The sequence below is a fragment of the Tursiops truncatus genome, chromosome 1 (genome assembly GCF_011762595.2).
Source record: "Tursiops truncatus isolate mTurTru1 chromosome 1, mTurTru1.mat.Y, whole genome shotgun sequence".
Taxonomy (NCBI): domain Eukaryota; kingdom Metazoa; phylum Chordata; class Mammalia; order Artiodactyla; family Delphinidae; genus Tursiops; species Tursiops truncatus.
The window spans coordinates 4,004,423-4,023,083 of NC_047034.1; the positions used below are offsets into that span (position 1 = coordinate 4,004,423).

Sequence of the window (18,661 nt, forward strand, 5' to 3'; positions counted from 1 at the left end):
TATCAGCGTCCTTATAAAATGGGGAGGCCGAGGGCGATTTGACTACAGACCAAAGAGGAGATGAGATGGTCATGAGACAAAGGGTGCAGAATTGGAGCAGAGTGGCCACAGAGAAGAAATGCCCGCAGCCACCAGAAGTTGGAAGAGGCAGGGAAACAGACTCCCCTCCCGAGGGAGAGAGCCACGCCCACACCTTGACTGAGCCCCGTAAGACTCAGTCCACATTTCGGGCTCCAGAAGTATAAGAGAATGCATTTCTGTTCTTCAGAGCCACCGCGTTGTGGTGATTTGCTAAAGCAGCAATACGGTAACGACTAGAATACTTGATGCCGTACACACTTAAGGCGTCAAGACAACAGTGCAGCCAAGACATCTTCCCAAGGAAAAGAAATGAGTAGCCCCGTGCCTGGTATGAGCAAATCAAGAGGGCGTGGTAAGCAGAGAGTCCAGGAAAGCCTCCGGCAGGAGAGAGTATTGAAACTGACTTTGTCACATAAGGAAAAGAGGATGATACCGGGAGTCATTTCACACCAAGGAAGAGACTAGCCATCCTCCCAGTCTGGAGGTAGAAAGGTGTTGAACAACTACAGTTTACGTGATACTCAACTCAGCTACTGCGGGCTGGTGGTTCCGGATGACTCGGGCTCATCAGAGACAACCAGCCACAGGTGGAGAACTTGACTCCTACGGGTCCGACACAGGCCATCGTCACCATGGTTGATATTGTTATAATTAATATTATCACAATAAATAATACCAACCTCCTTTTAGAGCTAGAAAAATGTAGCTTTTAAATGGCTGCACTGTTCACTAGCCTTGTGATTACCAACAGGTCACTTAACCTCTCTGATTCTGGTTTCCAGATAACACTTATCTCCAAGTGTTTTCAAAAGGATTAAATGACACGGCATGTGGAATGCATATCGTGTAGTGATTGCCTGGAGTATATTCTCAATATGACCAGTCCTTATAACAAGCCTGCGAGGGGGTCCGGCACCACCTGCCTCAAAAGATCTCCCCCTTCTCTGCCTCATTGGATTGACCAGAGCTTCCCACTCCTCTGGTACAAATACGGACCAAGGCCCACGGCACACTGACCACTTGTGAATAATAGGCTAGTCCTTAGTCTGTGTTCCCCAGTATGGTGGACACTAGCCCCATGTAGATACTGAACATTTGCAATGGGGCCAGCTGCAAGTGTGACATACACACCAGATATAAAGATTTCCTATGAAAAAGGAATGTCAATATCTCAATCATTTTCATATTGATTACCTAATCAATGTAATCAACGAATGATATAGTGAGTTAAGTATAACGCATTATTAAAATTAATTTCACCTTCTCTTCCCTTCCTAACGTGGTTTCTAGAAAATTTAAAATTACACAAGTAGCTCACATTTGCAATTGGGTATCAGCCCTGTTCTGGAGGGAGCCCCTCTGCTCCTGCAGGGGTGATGTATGCTTGGCAAGAGGCAGCCATGTTCCTCTACACACGTGCGTATTGTCCTTTGTACTTGTTATTGTCATGATGCAACCTGATTAAATATCAAAATAGAAGAATAAAAAGAGGCTTGTTGTTTCCCGGAAAGACTTGAAAATGGTGAGTTGCTAAAATAAATTACTATTAAGTGTGGATGTGACAGATGTAAAAAATGGAGAGAAGTTGTAAAATAGATCAAGGGGCACTTTACCGAGTTTCTTACATGAGGCTCTTTGTTATTCCCTCTTTACACAAGTAAAAACTGGAAGTCTATATAATACATCATAAGTATGACTTAGGTAAGAAATTTCACACTAATCAGGAAAACCTATCCAGAGAATTGATGCTGGCCTGGCATCAAAAGATTGTTGAATGAATGTACTTGTAGACATTTGAAGCAAAATTAAAATTTGGTGTTGTTCAGATGTCATTTTTATATTTCCCCACTTAAACTAATTTTTTTTCATTTATTAACAACCACTCCTAATTGGATTATGTTAGAGAACATCTTGCTACATTATTATTTACTAAGAGAAGGAGAACCAAGTAACTTAAGGCGTTTGTCCAAGGATGTCATTGAGCATAAATGAGGTCAAATCTCAGGCACAAATCTCTTTGGATCCAAAGCCCAGGAGTCTCCCATTTTGCTGCACTATCTCTTGGTTTATAAAAACAACTTAGGCCAAGATTTACAGTTGAATGAAAATAACTATGTCACCCTGATTCCCCCAAGAACACATTGATCTCTATAGGATTAATACACGTGAGCAAAATTAACCTAAAACCAAGTTTTCAAGAGAGAGCCTTCATTGACCATATACAATTAAATTACCCTGTAAAAATCCCCACAACATCTTAGCCCAGGTGCAATTGAATTTTCCCATTTGGCCCTTTCTTCCTCGTTTAGAAAACATAAGCAGTCAGTACAGAGCAGAACGCGGCCCAACTATTGACCTCCACAGGTCGATAGGGGTGCTCGATATTAGTCAGACACGGTTCAGTTGTCAAATTTGCACTTGAGGAAAAGATTACTGTTTCAGTTCTTATTACTTATTCCAGGAACCAGCGGATTCCCTGTGGTTTTCTGTGTAACCTATCTGTCATATTCAAAGCGAAGCCGCCTTCAGATGCGATATTGACCTCAGAGGGTGATCCTGCAGGACAGAGAAAGTGTTCCTGGCCTGAGCCTTTGTACTTCAGCCACAGACTTATCCAAATCCTCGCCAGTCACCTCGCTTTGAAAGAACCCGATACTGAGGTGTACCAGTCGGGCTGTGAGGGGGTGGGTCTGAGCAGTAATAACATAATCCTACCTTTCCCACATTTACCATTTAATGAAACCTAATTGCACCTCTCGTTCTAGCAGACAATAAATACATTGGAATTTTCAACTGCCAGATGAAAAGACGACGGAAACTATTCGGACAGACCAGTGAAAATGCATCATCGTGTGCGTGGCTAACCTTCGGGAAGCAGGGAGAGGAACCTTTCTCTTCCTCAGGCACTAAGTTTCTGCTGCAAAAGGAGAAGGCGTGGGGCCGTCCTCCTTCCCTGGCTCAGAAGCAGAAGCAGGCTCTCAGCTGTTCGTGCGCACCGCGTCTCAGCAAGGCGACATCTAGGCGCTGCCCCTGCAAGCGCCAAGTAATGTAACAAATGAGATGCTTAATAGAGCGGATCGGGGCAGAAAATTGTGCACATCAGCGTCACTTAATCTGTAAGCTGTAGTCGACTAATGACTCTCATTGTGCCAACTTTTGAAGGAGAAACAGATGAATTTGAGACGGCATTCATGATGTGGGAAGAAAATATGGGTTCTAAGACTTCTATGCCCAGAGATCGTCTTCTCCTCACTCAGCCCTGCAAGGAAAGCTACCTACCCTCAGTCTGCCTCATCCTCTAGCCCCCAGACACATCAGATGCTCACCATCTGCTCATCCCTTCCAATCAGAATGGGGAAGGGTAGGGAACACCTCCCCAGATACACCTCCAGGGTCTCCAGGTCTTTGTGGGTTAGACACTGGTTAGACATTTCCACTTTCCTAGGATAGTTATTTTAAAATCAGTAATAAAAGAATCTCCTTTCCTAGCTAAGCTGTGAAAAACCATTTTGCAACTGATTGCTTAATAAGTGAAAACAAACTAAACATCAGTTCATTAAGTCACTGAGCCATATGTTTGGTTTTTATTGGGCATCTAGTACGTGCTAGCCATGAGAGAGGCATCAGGACACAAAAATAAATGAGATGTAGTCTCGGGCTCAAAGAGCTTGGTGTCTAATGCAAGAGACAAAATGTAAACAGAGCACAGCTGTGCAAAACAGAGGCCTAAACCAGGTGGGGCAGTCAAGAGAGACCTCCACAAGGAAGAAGTAAAATTGGGTCTTAAAGGATAAGTAGAAATGTGTCAAAGGGAGAAGAGATGAGAAGCACAGAGACCACTCTCTGAAAAGATCCAGAATCATGGAAAGTTTAGGTACAGGGAGTACTATCAGAGACTGGTGAAGAAAGAGGGAATGAAGGGAGGGAGGAAGGGGTGGAGAAAGAAGAAAGAGAAAAGTTGGGGACTTAATCTAAAGACCACACATACCACGATGAAGAGTCTGGCCTCAGAGGCTCAGAGGCTATGACAACCCACCAGAGGTTTATAAGCCTGGGAAAGGGGGAGGCACGCTCAGGCGTATGTGCTGAAAAATATAATCCCAACACAGCGACTGGCTCTAACAGGCCCTCAGTATGTATCTGATCATGGAAAACGAATGTGAAGGCCACACTGGGAGGGAGGTCCTTTGAAGAAAAGAAAGAGACTAGTGTCACAATGAATGAAATACAGGTGAGAGAAATGAGGACACCCCACAGGCAGGAACAGGGGGAAAGAACAGGAGGGAGTGACCAGCCGGTGTTAAGGGGCATGACAGGTGTCACTCGTTTAGAGATTGGACTTCAAGGAGAGGGGAAAAGAGTCCTGCTTGTGGGATTCGGTAGATGGCGGACACTCTCATGGAGAGAAGGTAACAGAAGGATCAAGCGTCTCTGGGAAAATCGTAAGTTTTTCCCTTATCCCTGTTGTAATGATGTTGCGTATCTATGACACTACATCTTTAATATGTCTCCCTTTAGTTGCTAAATTCCATGGAGGCCGTATAGACCATGACATAATGCTCGGTACAGAGTAAGTGCTCAGTTTAATTTAGGGAGGAAAGGGAGAAGGGAGGGAAGGAGGGGGAGGGGCATGGAGGGAAGCAGGAAGTTAGTACAAGTGGGTCTAGAGTCCAGGCCAGGAGCGAAGTGCCTGGGTCTGCAAATGGAATCCTTCCCATAAAACCCAAAGTTGATGTGAACGTTATGAATCAGTGGCGTTATATAAAGGCAGCTTTGCCTCGTCCATCCCAATATTGATTTTAAACTTCGACAAATTGCTCTCCAGCTAAAGGGCATTTTTTACATGTCTCTATTTCAGGTGAAGTTGCATCTACACGATTAACTTTTAAGGTAGTCTCTGTAGCTGAAATATGACTCTATCTTAATTTGAAAGCATCCTGAAAGTGTGGTAGGAAATTAACGATCTTTAGTTGCCTTCCCATAGGGGGTACTAGACACAATAACACACTTCCCATTTCAAACAATGAGATGCAAATATCCAGAAAACTGCAGGCCTTCTAACAGGCACCACCTGAGAAACGAATCCCCGAAGCCAAAGTTTTCAGAATTGACAACAAAAGCCCCTAGATGGCATTAAAGCAACAGCTATCACTTGGCCAATTTGATGACCATTTTGACACCGTCATCACCAGCCCTATTTAGAAAAAGGGTTGAAATGATTAGCGCATTCCAGGAAGGAACAGAAAAGGAAAAATTACGCAAGGTAGGCAAAGAACACTGCGTGTTTTCCTATGCGGAATCAGATATTCTTTCACACTAGGCTCAATTTTGCCTTTAATATAAGCCTGGCTTAATGGGAGATGATTGGCATCCTCCCCTATTTCATCTATTATAACGTTCTTCAATCGCCTGAGCGTTCCTTAATCAAAAGAAGAGTTCCTCACCACCCTTGGATATCAAAGGAGAAGGTTTCTATAGCTATTACTGAACCAAAGCATTATTCTTTGAAGAACCTAAGGTGAAACATTGAAAAATCCTTCCGAGATACAGATGAAAAATGCCACATGCGTGTTTCCCCCAAGTATCCGGTGCAATCCATCAAAAGACTAATAAAAACACAGGCCCACACTCACTTGATACATGTATTCACCTCTCCTATTCTTCTTGCTTTTTCCGTGTGACTGCTGACCCACTCACCTTACTCACGTGGAGTAAAGAAGGACTAGGTAAAAAGGCCAGCCCTGATTAAAGAACCAGGTGAGGAAACGACCCCTGAAATGTTTTCATTTCAATAAACCTTTTATGCTAAAGACCCAGGCCAGGGCGGGAGAGACATCGCCATGGTAGAGCAAAAAATATGTAACACACGAACAATAGTAAGATTTTCTGCATTAAAGCGTGTCCTATCTGCGGCCAGAATGCCACTGGGTAAAAGTTATTTAATTACTTTGTTCTGGAAACCCGTGCCTTTTGGGTTCAAAAGAAGGCCTTTAGAAAGCCAGCTGGGAATTAAGATAATTAGCACATAGCCCATTATTCAAAAGCTCAATCCTGTGAGATTAAATCATGACAAACTCAAGTCAGAAATGACTCGACGTTTTTAATGCTGTGGCTGGCAAATGAAGTCTTTATTTTTAATTTCTTTTTTTAAGATGGAAAGCTACCCATTTGAAACCAGAAGTTGTTAACTTGCTCGTTGAATGTAACATCTGGTAACATTTTCATCTTTTGCAAACTAATAAAATGTTATAGTATTTTTGACAGTGGGAGTTCAGTGCCAGAAGAAATTTTATCAGTACAAAGAGACTACTAAATGGGTTTCTTACTGGGCCATGGGGTTTCTTAATCTTTATCTTACAGCATTAAAAAAAAGCACTGCAGGGAAGGTGCTATTTGCCTATAATTTCTCCAGGAATTAATTTAGGGAGAACTTAATGGCCAAAAAAGGGGCTACAACCCGCCCCCTATAGTGTGTTAATGTGTAGAACGAAATCTGCTGGTGTTTTGAGTGTTTGGGTTATTGAAAGCCTTCCTGATATGGCACCTTCACCGCAATCATTCTTTCCTTCTTTTTCTATCGATTACATCTAACTTTTATTGGACCGCACTGATCATTCATCGATTTCGTTTGTAAAACAATCTTAACTTTTATTACCATAGTCCAAGGCAAACTTATGCAATATTACTGGCAAACTTGTTATAAGGGAAAACGAAAACACTGGGCCATTAAGCAGAGCCTTCTCAGAGTGTTTCCAGAGGGTTTCTTATTGTGGGTTCGCATCCTGAAAGAGCAGAGTTGTTTTAGTGAACAAGCGGTCACGGAGCAGCGTAGTGAATAGACAATGGCTGTGGACGTGAGCATCGGGATGCTAGATTCCGGTTTTGACACCTGTAAATTCTAGAGACTTGCTCAAGTCCCTTAAATCCTCTGAACGTCCATTTTCTGATCTGCAAAACTGGGGAAATAAGATGTGAGAATTAAGGTAACAGTTGTCGTGACTGGCAATGAGAGGGCTCGCTAAGAGTCATGGTTATACTTATTCCTGTCCGGGGTGCTGTAGGAAGGTGCAATTGACAATAGTTATTTTAAATAACAGATACACTACTAGATATAAAATAGATAATCAGCAAGGACCTACTTATAGCACAGGGAAACATAGTCAATGTCTTATAATAACCTATAAGGGAAAAGAATCTGAAAAAGAATACATGTATGTATAACAGAATGACTTTGCAGTACGTCTGAAACTAACACAACATTGTACATCAATTATACGTCAAGGAAAAAAAAGAGAAAAAAGTTTCAGTCTCCTTATGATTTCGAGCAGCAAGAAGTTAGAAGCACATACACACACACACACACACGTGCGATGAGTTTGTTTGACCAGAGCAATACAACATAAAAATGAAACGTTTATCTGCTCAATTTTTTGAAGCCTCTGTACACAAATAAATTATTCAGCAAGGACTTGGAAGCACAAATTACTTCTCTGAGGACAAGGGTCATGCCCAGTAAATGCTCTGATTAAAAGGTTCTGGCTGGGTGTGATTTGTCAGTGGTATTATAGAAACAACTCAGAGGTCGGAAAGAGAATTAGCACCTTTTCAAAAGAAAAACAGAACAAAACTAAACAAAAATCATCTAAAATCTTGGTGAGCGAAAAAATGGTACTCTCACCCATGTGTTCTATGCAGTACTCCCAGGGAATTGAGGAAGGAGCTCAGCTGAACAGGTCTCTGTGCAAAGAACATGATTTTGTTATTAAAGTAACATAATTGCTAATGTTTTTTGAATACTTACTATATGTCTGGCACATGCTAAGTGCTTTTCTCAGCTTGTCTTTCTGAACAACTCTGGAAGGAAATGAGAGCTTTAAAAGATTAATCATTTGGGCTTCCCTGGTGGCGCAGTGGTTGAGAGTCCTCCTGCTGATGCAGGGGACGCAGGTTCGTGCCCCGGTCCGGGAAGATCCCACGTGCCGTGGAATGGTTGGGCCCGTGAGCCATGGCCACTGAGCCTGCGCGTCCGGAGCCTGTGCTCCACGACAGGAGAGGACACAACAGTGAGAGGCCCGCGTACCGCAAAAAAAAAAAACAAGATTAAAGAGAAATAAAGGGTCTGGTCCTTACCCCAGGTCTATCTGGTTACAAAGCTGACACCTCCTCAGCCTAGGATGTGCCTCTGAAATAATAACCTTTTTTTAAGACTTTGTGAGATTATAACAAATCAGATGTCTCCAAAACAAAAACGTACCTTTAGAAAAAAACCAAAAAAGATGTCTTTAGAAAAACAGTATCTGGCATTTTTTCCATGAGAGAGAGGACAACACCTGTACAGCCCCGCAAGTTTATGGATTACAATCAGAAATGCATGTTAAATCCATGAAAGAGGAAAAACTTGGAAATGCGCAGTTAAGTTTGCATGGACAGTAGCCAAGACCTCATCGTCAGAGAAGACAGAGAAAAGGGGTAAAGTTAAACTCACCTTTAGAATGTCGAACCGCAAACGGTTAGATGAACTAAACCCAAAGCTTGATCAAAACCGTGCATCTATAAGGATAAATCCCTTACCTGTTACGCTGGAGTGCAACTTCCCTTACTGATTTCATGACACAAGATAGAAAACCATTTGCATTTCAAGCCTTAAGCAGAAGGAAGGAGATGACAAAAGTCATTGTATGCTGCAAAATTGAGAGTCACTGAATCTCTGCTGTTCCTTGCCGGTGACCTCATCTTAGACGAGATGCAGAGGCTGGTGGGCAACGGCTGTGTCCCTCTCCTCTCAGCAGCTGTGTCACTTTTGGCAAGTGACCTGCCCCTCTTTTTGTGTCAGTTATGTGATTTATCAGTTGGAGAAAATCATCTCTCTCTATAGATACTACTGATGGTGTCAACCTCATGGGGCTTTAATAAGAATCCAATGATTTGTAAAGCACTTAGAACAGTATCAGCCCAGAGTAGGTTAGTTTTTCATTAAGTAAATACTTCTAGGTACATATCTAAATAGAAATATTTGACCTATAGATAATAGTCATGAAAATCTATTGACTGCTTACCACGTGCCAAGCACTGGGATAAATTCCTGACATGGATTAATTTATTTAATCCTTGCAATAAGGTGTGGAGGTGGGTACTTCTCAGATGGGCAAACTGACATTTGAGGAAATGAGGTCATGTGTTCAAGGTCATATGACTCATAAACCTTGGAACTCAGAGCCAACCCAGGCCACTTGGCTCTAGTCCTCACTCTTATTTAGAAAATGGATAATTATTCTCTCACATACAGGAAGGAAATCTCATCATTAAAGAACTAGGAGAACTGGTTCATGGTAAGCATCAGACGAGTTTCTAAACTAGCTTTTTTTTAAATATTTCATTATTTTATTCTATTCTAACAATTGGTAATATTTGATCATTTTTCATATTTTTTATTAATTTTTATTGGAGTATAGTTGCTTTACAATGTTGTATTAGTTTCTAGCTGTACAGCAAAGTGAATCAGCCACATGTATACATATATCCCCCCTTTTTTGGATTTCCTTCCCATTCAGCATTAAGCATTGAGTAGAGTTCCCTGTGCTAACAGTAGGTTCTCATTAGTTATCTATTTTAGATAGAGTAGCATATATATGTGAATCCCAATCTCCCAATTCATCCCACCCCCTCCTTCCCCCCTTGGTGTCTATATGTTTGTTCTCTATGTCTGTGTCTCTATTTCTGCTTTGCAAATAAGTTCATTTGTATCGTTTTTCTAGATTCCACATATAAGCAATATTATACAGTATTTGTTTTTCTCTTTCTGACTTACTTCACTCTGTAGGACAATCTCTAGGTCCATCCACGTCTCTGCAAATGGCAGTATTTCGTTCCTCTTTATGGCTGAGTGATATTCGACTGTATATATGTACCACATCTTCTTTATCCCTTCTAAACTAGCTTATTTAAAATTAAAACAGAGACAACATCGTATATTGTCTTTCACTTAAGAGGAACATAGGTGCGTTTGTCAATGATCCTTTATGTGATTCCACATGTATCTTCAAACTCTTATCCTTCCAATATTGATTGACTTCAATCAATCAGACAAAAGGAAAATAGCAGAGCCTCTTTAAAAAAAAAAAAAATATATATATATATATTTATTTATTTATTTATTTATTTTTGGCTGTGCTGGGTCTTTTTTGCTGCACATGGACTTTCTCTAGTTGCATCGAGCGGAGGCTACTCTTTGTTGTGGTGCGTGGGCTTCTCATTGCGGTGGCTTCTCTTGTTGCGGAGCATGGGCTCTAGGCGTGCGGGCTTCAGTAGTTGTGGCACACGGGCTCAGTAGTTGTGGCTCGCAGGCTCTAGATCACAGGCTCAGTAGTTGTGTTGCACGGGCTTAGTGACTCCGCGACATGTGGGATCTTCTCGGATCAGGGCTCGAACCCGTGTCCCCTGCAGTGGCAGGTGGATTCTGTTTTTTGGGTTTTTTTTTAAGGAATTTTGCCTTTTTTAAAAAAAATTTATTTATTTATTTATGGCTGTGTTGGCTCTTCGTTTCTGTGTGAGGGCTTTCTCTAGCTGCGGCAAATGGGGGCCACTCTTCATTGCGGTGCGCAGGCCTCTCACTATCGCGGCCTCTCTTGTTGCGGAGCACAGGCTCCAGATGCGCAGGCTCAGTAATTGTGGCTCATGGAGCTGGTTGCTCTGCGGCATGTGGAATCTTCCCAGACCAGGGCTCGAACCTGTGTCCCCTGCATTGGCAGGCAGATTCTCAATGACTGCGCCACCAGGGAAGCCCAGCAGGCGGATTCTTAACCACTGCGCCACTAGGGAAGTCCAAAGCCTCTTGTTTGGGAGTAAAGGCTGAGAAATCATGTAACCAACCAAACTAAACACAAATCCATTTTGCAAATGCTCACATTTGAGTTGTCCTCTAAATATCTATGGCTCATAACACACAAAAGAAATTAGAAGACAGAGAGTCTGTACTCCCTTCAAAGTAAACTCTTAAAATATTTTAAAATTTGTCCAACGAAAACTGGTACTTTATATTTTACTGAATTTGGATGTTTGCACAGTATTCAATCATTCTGTAAATATAATTAAGGGGGTACTTTTCATAAACACTGTTGTCAACACCTATACATTTTTGGTAGTCAATAAACATTACCCAAAGAAACTTCTTTTTTCATTTGCAGATGTCAAGTTTAGGGAATAAAAGATGTTAAGTCAGGAGAGTGTTTGAACTTGCTCAAGTAGGTGGAGGGGGAAAACAGCTGAATGAAAACAGTCTGATGAAAGGTCGGAGTATGTGTCCTGGGTCATTCAGTTAAAGAATTAATAAAAATAGAATAAGTGGGAAATGGTAGAAATGAGAGAAGCCACAGATTTCAACGAGCGGTGGTATCAATTCCCACTAAATGCTCCATATTTAATTAATACATTCCTCTACTCTCAGGATTAGTAAGTCTTTTAGGCAAAATTTTGTTTTAAATAAATTCATGTCCAAATATAAACATGTATTAATTAATGGTAACCATTTCCTTCATTTACCCAAGAAAACAGGTAAGCCAGTGATGGTAATCTAACTTTAAATGCATAACTGGTATGTTTCAGACCCAAGAGAGATTTGACCGTATAAAAACTGACATGCAGTAGCAGACAGAATACTCTCCTATCAAGAAAATTCCCTACAGCACAGAAACCTCGAGAGTAAAACACACTTCTTAGGGTAAAAAAAAATTGAGGATGGAGAATTTCCAAATGAAAATTCCTATTTTCTTTACTGGAAGAGATCCAGAAAATATGAGAAATGGATAAACAGTTATGGGGTGGTAGATAAGCAGTAGGAAAGGCTTTTGCTCTTTTATGGGATTTAGTCAAATGTCACCTTGGCCCCAGGACGTCACCAAGTCCTGTGATGGCAGGTCACGTCCAGTTACAGTTAATGGGAGCCCCACTCGGCATCGTCTTATATCAAGCTGTCAATCTAGCTCAAAATACAGAAAAAGATCAACCCAATTCAATAAGAAGAGAAGGACGGGGAAGAAGGATGAAGTAGAGATGAAATATTTAGGAAAATTAGAAATACATGCTTTCTGGGGCAAAATCCACTGACGAAGACAGGAATGTACACAGTTTTAGATTTACCATGAAGCTTAAGATTAGAAACCTGCTCACTGCATGGCCCTTCCAAGGTCTGTGGTGATGACCCAGAAATGTGTTCACAGGGTGATATAATTTTGTAAAATTTGCAAAAGTTGGCTCCTTTAAACACAATGGGTTAAGATTTAGGTCATTTCCTACTCCAACGTGTCCTCTTTTTCCTTCTTGTTGTAAAGTGTGGAGAAGCTAGTATACAGCTAAGGGGAAGTTGAGTTTGGGGTACATTTAATTTGGAGTATCACCTTGGGTCAGATCAGGAGGTGAACTTCACAGTAATTTTAGGTGGAAAGACTTAATTCAAAAAATTATTGATTGTCCTACTAAGTGAATTAAGTCAGACACAGAAAGACAACTATTATAAGATACCACTTGTATGTAGAATCTAAAAAAATGGGTACAAACGAAATTATTTACAAAAGAGAAGTAGAGTCATGGATGTAGAAAACAAAGTTATGGTTACCAAAGGATGAGGGGAGGGATCAATTGGGAGATTGGGATTGACATACACACGCTACTGTATGTAAAACAGATAACAAATAAGGACCTACTGTATAGCACAGGGAACTCTACTCAATACTCTGTAATGGCTTATATGGGAAAAGAATCTAAAAAAGAGTGGAGATATATATATATATATATAACTGATTCACTTTGCTGTATGCCTGAAACAAACACAACATTGTAAATCAACTCTACTCCAATAAAATTTTTTTAAATAAAATAAATTTTGACAGATAAGGACAAAAAAAAAAAGAATTATTAACTGTGAAGGTAGATTTGAGTAAAGAGGGATTGGCTGGCAAGAAAGAGAAGTCTAAAAACAGGAATGACAGGAATAAAGGACAGTCACTGCCCCAGGGCTGAGATCAAGTGCCCAAGGGAGGTCTTCCTTAAGCGAGAGCCCGACTTTGCTAGAAAGGGCATGGCTGTGGCTCCTTGAGGGGCAGAGAAGTCACCCAGGTGGATCTTCCAAGAAACCTCCCTCCAGGGCGCCAGGAAGGCTGTTTATGGAACAGCATCTTACTAGCAGCACTGGGGGAAGCTGCTGACTACTGGGCATTGCAGGCCGCTTGCGCACAGCAGGAGCCTGTTTCTGGAAAAGCTGCAGGAGCTACAGGAGCTGCAGGAGCTGCTGTGGAGAAGCCTCTGGGCGCTAAGAGCACTGCCCGAGGAAGATGCAGCCCAAGGAGGATGCAGAAAAGGGCAGCAAAGCCCTTCCCTCCTGTAGCATCTCTCCGGCGCCCTCTACAGACCAAGCTTAACATTGCAGCGGCTGGCAGAGGCAAAATATAAACGGCCCAGATCCATCTTTAAAGAGCAGGCAATGAATTTGGAACTGAGAAGTAATAAATTGATAACTAGCACAGTTGACCCCTGTGGCTATGCAGCCTCTATGTGCACTATTATTTGTACACATATTTGAACTCCTGTACATCAACAAAACAACCTTATATTTCCATTTAAGAGGAGCTATAGGGACTTCCCTGGTGGCGCAGTGGTTGAGAGTCCGCCTGCCGATGCAGGGAACACGGGTTCGTGCCCCGATCCGGGAAGATCCCACATGCCGCGGAGCGGCTGCGCCCGTGAGCCATGGCCACTGAGCCTGCGCGTCCGGAGCCTGTTGCTCCGCAACGGGAGAGGCCACAACAGTGAGAGGCCCGCGTACCAAAAAAAAAAAAAAAAAAAAAAAAAAAAAGGAGCTACCGATCTCACAAGTAAAGATGTTCTTACTCCTTCCGCTCAAAGTGAGAATCACAGTCTCAACAGTCATCGTATACGTTGTTGCCTATATTAATTACCTCTCCCAGTGCAAAATCTACTAACTAAAGACTCAACTGAAAAATTAACACCCAGCACACTAGTATATAAGATAAAAATGGGAAGGAGTACAAAGAAGATGGTGAGTACATGCAAATAAATCTGCACATGTAAAGAAGAGGAAATATGGAAAGCTGCTATCGTCCTTGCTTCTCTGATTGGTCCTGAGGTTGTAGCTGGTACCTGGGGCATCTTTCTTCAATACCCATTCTAAATTTCTCTCACTCTCAGCCAGAACCTCAGCTGCTCTGGGTTCTTTACCTGGTGGAGTGATGCAAACCTTCATTTCATTAGGGTCGGAGTACTTAACTTTCCTGCCTTTTTTGTTTGTTTATTTTGGTAAAGTTTTCCACTACCCTTTCCTTGGGTGTGGAAGTAGTAAAGGCTCCCAGGGAGTCCTGTGGGTCTCATTGTCCCCCTTCTCTAGCAGGAGCCCAAGGTGTCCTTGGTAATCAGGTGTAATCACTTAAGCCACAGAATTAACTCATTTTTGTTCGCCCGCTGGGTCAGTGCATAAGGAGCCCCCAATGAACATGTGTCAGTCTCACCTTCCAGGTCAGTGGCAGAACTGCCACATCCCCTGTTGAAAGCATTTCCCTCCTGAGGACCAAGAAACCTAAACCAGCAGAGCCCATGGTTTCTTCTTCCATGTCTGCTCAAAACTGACAGCTTTGTCAGTGACTCTTCATCATCCCTACTTCAGATGATCTGAAGCAGCACCTTCAAATGTGTATATAGTGCCTCCAAATTCAAAAAGGCTTCCGTTTATCACAGGTGGTGCAAGGTCCAGCTACATGATTTTCACCTTAGAGAGGACATCTCGGCAGGCTCCGAACTCTCCAACTCCCAGAAACGTCACTGAGGTAGTAGGACCCTGGATCTTCGTGGAGTTCCACCCTTCCGTTTGCATGTTTTACTGAGGCTTTTAAAGTCCTTACTACCTGCTTTGCATCAAATCCAGTCCACACAATGTCCGTGTAGTACACCAGGTGATGCATCATGGAATAGTGAGATATAGGTATGCGTTTTCAGTCACTTCCACGTAGAGTTGACTATTGACAACCATTCTTGCATAGGAATGAATATCCAGACTTGTTCTCCCTCTTCACTGAGGATTGTGACACAAAAGTGCATTAACACTGGGCTTTCTATCCTGTTCCATTGATCTATATTTCTGTTTTTGTGCCAGTACCATACTGTCTTGATTACTGTAGCTTTGTAGTGTAGGGCGCGGTCAGCTAACTGCTACGCAGCAGGAAGCTGAAATAAGCTGAGTCATCCTTCCTGTGGCCACTGCGCTTGCGCTAAGTATACTAATGAGGTTTTAAAGTAGCGACCTATCCGATGCTGGCTCACAAATCGCACCATCGGCGAAAGCCAATCACAGAGCGACACATGTTCTTAATCCCTATATAAGCAGACTGCTCTAGGATTGCGGGGTCTTCCTTCCATCTTTCTTCAACCAAGCTGTGCTCCAATAAAGTGTGATACGAGAAGAATCTTGCGTGTGGCGGCTCGTTATTCTGCCGGTCAGAAACGGCTCGCCGCAAGTGGTGCCGAAACCCGGGAACTTCGCGCCCTGCATGGAGGACCGATTCAGAACTCGACACACGGAGTGAACCGTCGGATCAAGATCCGATCTGGGTGCCATCAAGACTGACGAGAATTGTTGAAGAAAACTTCGGAGAAGATGCTGAGCTGGATGTTCCTGATGATTCTTAATCGAAGTCTTTGTATTAGTTGGAATTCCACAAAGGATTATTCAAATTGTGCAACTGAGTGCTGCCGGGCTGGAGCCCGTTGCCTTTGGAGATTTTGCCTCTTGGCTCTCTTCTGCCTTTTCCTCCTTTGGGGAGTGGGTGGGGGTAGGAATCTTTGGAGTCTGCTGTGTATTTGGGATTATGCTGTGTCTCTGGTTGGTCTGTCGTGTGCGCATCAGGGCACATCGAGATAGGGTCCTGCTCACTCAGGCACTTCTGGCTATTAATGAAGGAGATTCTCCCGCAGCCTGGCTCTCCGCCCTGAATAATTCGAAATGATTGCCCTTGCACAGAGAGGCCTTGTTGCCATTGCACCTCTATAGGGAGTCATTCATTCATTGTCCTGATTGCCCTTGCACAGAGAGGCCTTGTTGCCATTGCACCTCTATAGGGAGTCATTCATTCATTGTCCTGATTGCCCTTGCACAGAGAGGCCTTGTTGCCATTGCACCTCTATAGGGAGTCATCCATTGTCCTGATTGCCCTTGCACAGAGAGGCCTTGTTGCCATTGCACCTCTATAGGGAGTCATTCATTGTCCTGATTGCCCTTGCACAGAGAGGCCTTGTCGCCATCGCACCTCTATAGGGAATCAGCCATTATTCTGAGTCTCAAACATGCCAACAGAAAACTGCCCTCGAACAGTGAGCACATCATGAGGTGAACACTTGTACGGGCTACATTCTGTTTGGTGTTCTAATAAATAAAAAAGGGGGAGATGTAGGGCGCGGTCAGCTAACTGCTACGCAGCAGGAAGCTGAAATAAGCTGAGTCATCCTTCCTGTGGCCACTGCGCTTGCGCTAAGTATACTAATGAGGTTTTAAAGTAGCGACCTATCCGATGCTGGCTCACAAATCGCACCATCGGCGAAAGCCAATCACAGAGCGACACATGTTCTTAATCCCTATATAAGCAGACTGCTCTAGGATTGCGGGGTCTTCCTTCCATCTTTCTTCAACCAAGCTGTGCTCCAATAAAGTGTGATACGAGAAGAATCTTGCGTGTGGCGGCTCGTTATTCTGCCGGTCAGAAACGGCTCGCCGCATTGTAGTATAGTCTGAAGTCAGGGAGCCTGATTCCTCAGCTCCGTTTTTCGTTCTCAAGATTGCTTTGGCTATTCGGAGTCTTTTGTGTTTCCATACAAATTGTGAAATTTTTTGTTCTAGTTCTGTGAAAAATACCAGTGGTAGTTTGATAGGGATTGCATTGAATCTGTAGATTGCTTTGGGTAGTAGAGTCATTTTCACAATGTTGATTCTTCCAATCCAAGAACATGGTATATCTCTCCATCTATTTGTATCATCTTTAATTTCTTTCATCAGTGTCTTATACTTTTCTGCATACAGGTCTTTTGTCTCCTTAGGTAGGTTTATTCCTAGATATTTTATTCTTTCTGTTGCAGTGGTAAATGGGAGTGTTTTCTTGATTTCACTTTCAGATTTTTCATCATTAGTGTATAGGAATGCCAGAGATTTCTGTGCATTAATTTTGTATCCTGCTACTTTACCAAATTCATTGATTAGTTCTAGTAGTTTTCTGGTAGCATCTTTAGGGTTCTCTATGTATAGTATCATGTCATCTGCAAACAGTGACAGCTTTACTTCTTCTTTTCCGTTTTGGATTCCTTTTATTTCCTTTTCTTCTCTGATTGCTGTGGCTGAAACTTCCAAAACTATGTTGAATAAGAGTGGTGAGAGTGGGCAACCTTGTCTTGTTCCTGATCTTAGTGGAAATACTTTCAGGTTTTCACCATTGGGAACGACGTTGGCTGTGGGTTTGTCATATATGGCCTTTATTATGTTGAGGAAAGTTCCCTCTATGCCTACTTTCTGCAGGGTTTTTATCATAAATGGGTATTGAATTTTGTCAAAAGATTTCTCTGAATCTATTGAGATGATCATATGGTTTTTCTCCTTCAATTTGTTAATATGGTATATCACATTGATTGATTTGCGTATATTAAAGAATCCTTGCATTCCTGGAATAAATCCCACTTGATCATGGTGTATGATCCTTTTAATGTGCTGTTGGATTCTGTTTGCTAGTATTTTGTTGAGGATTTTTGCATCTATGTTCATCAGTGATACTGGCCTGTAGTTTTCTTTCTTTGTGACATCCTTGTCTGGTTTTGGTATCAAGATGATGGTGGCCTCAGAGAATGAGTTTGGGAGTGTTCCTCCCTCTGCTATATTTTGGAAGAGTTTGAGAAGGATAGGTGTTAGCTCTTCTCTAAATGTTTGATAGAATTCACCTGTGAAACCATCTGGTCCTGGGCTTTTTTTGTTGGAAGATTTTTAATCACAGTTTCAATTTCAGTGCTTGTGATTGGTCTGTTCATATTTTCTATTTCTTCCTCATTCAGTCTTGGCAGGTTGTACCTAGAGTCTGTCATACAGAGTGAAGTAAGTCAAAAAGAGAAAGGCAAATACCATATGCTAACACATATATATGGAATTTAAGAAAAAAAATGTCACGAAGAACCTAGGGGTAAGACAGGAATAAAGACACAGACCTACTAGAGAATGGACTTGAGGATATGGGGAGGGGAAAGGGTAAGCTGTGACAAAGCGAGAGAGAGGCATGGACATATATACACTACCAAATGTAAGGTAGATAGCTAGTGGGAAGCAGCCGCATAGCACAGGGAGATCAGCTCGGTGCTTTGTGACCGTCTGGAGGGGTGGGATAAGGAGGGTGGGAGGGAGGGAGACACAAGAGGGAAGAGATATGGGAACATATGTATATGTATAACTGATTCACTTTGTTATAAAGCAGAAACACACCATTGTAAAGCAATTATACTCCAATAAAGATGTAAAAAAGATAAAAAATAAAAAAATAAAATGGGAATA

The 18,661-nt window shown here is 42.3% G+C and overlaps 1 long non-coding RNA gene across 1 annotated transcript; it reads right to left on the reverse strand.

Annotated features, from left to right (window-relative positions):
* Positions 1–15,880: 15,880 nt before the first annotated feature.
* Positions 15,881–16,983, reverse strand: LOC141277924 (uncharacterized). Its single transcript, XR_012329834.1, has 2 exons — positions 16,261–16,983; positions 15,881–16,124 (listed from the first exon to the last, which is right to left on the reverse strand). It is a non-coding gene; the product is annotated as an uncharacterized lncRNA (long non-coding RNA).
* Positions 16,984–18,661: the final 1,678 nt, after the last annotated feature.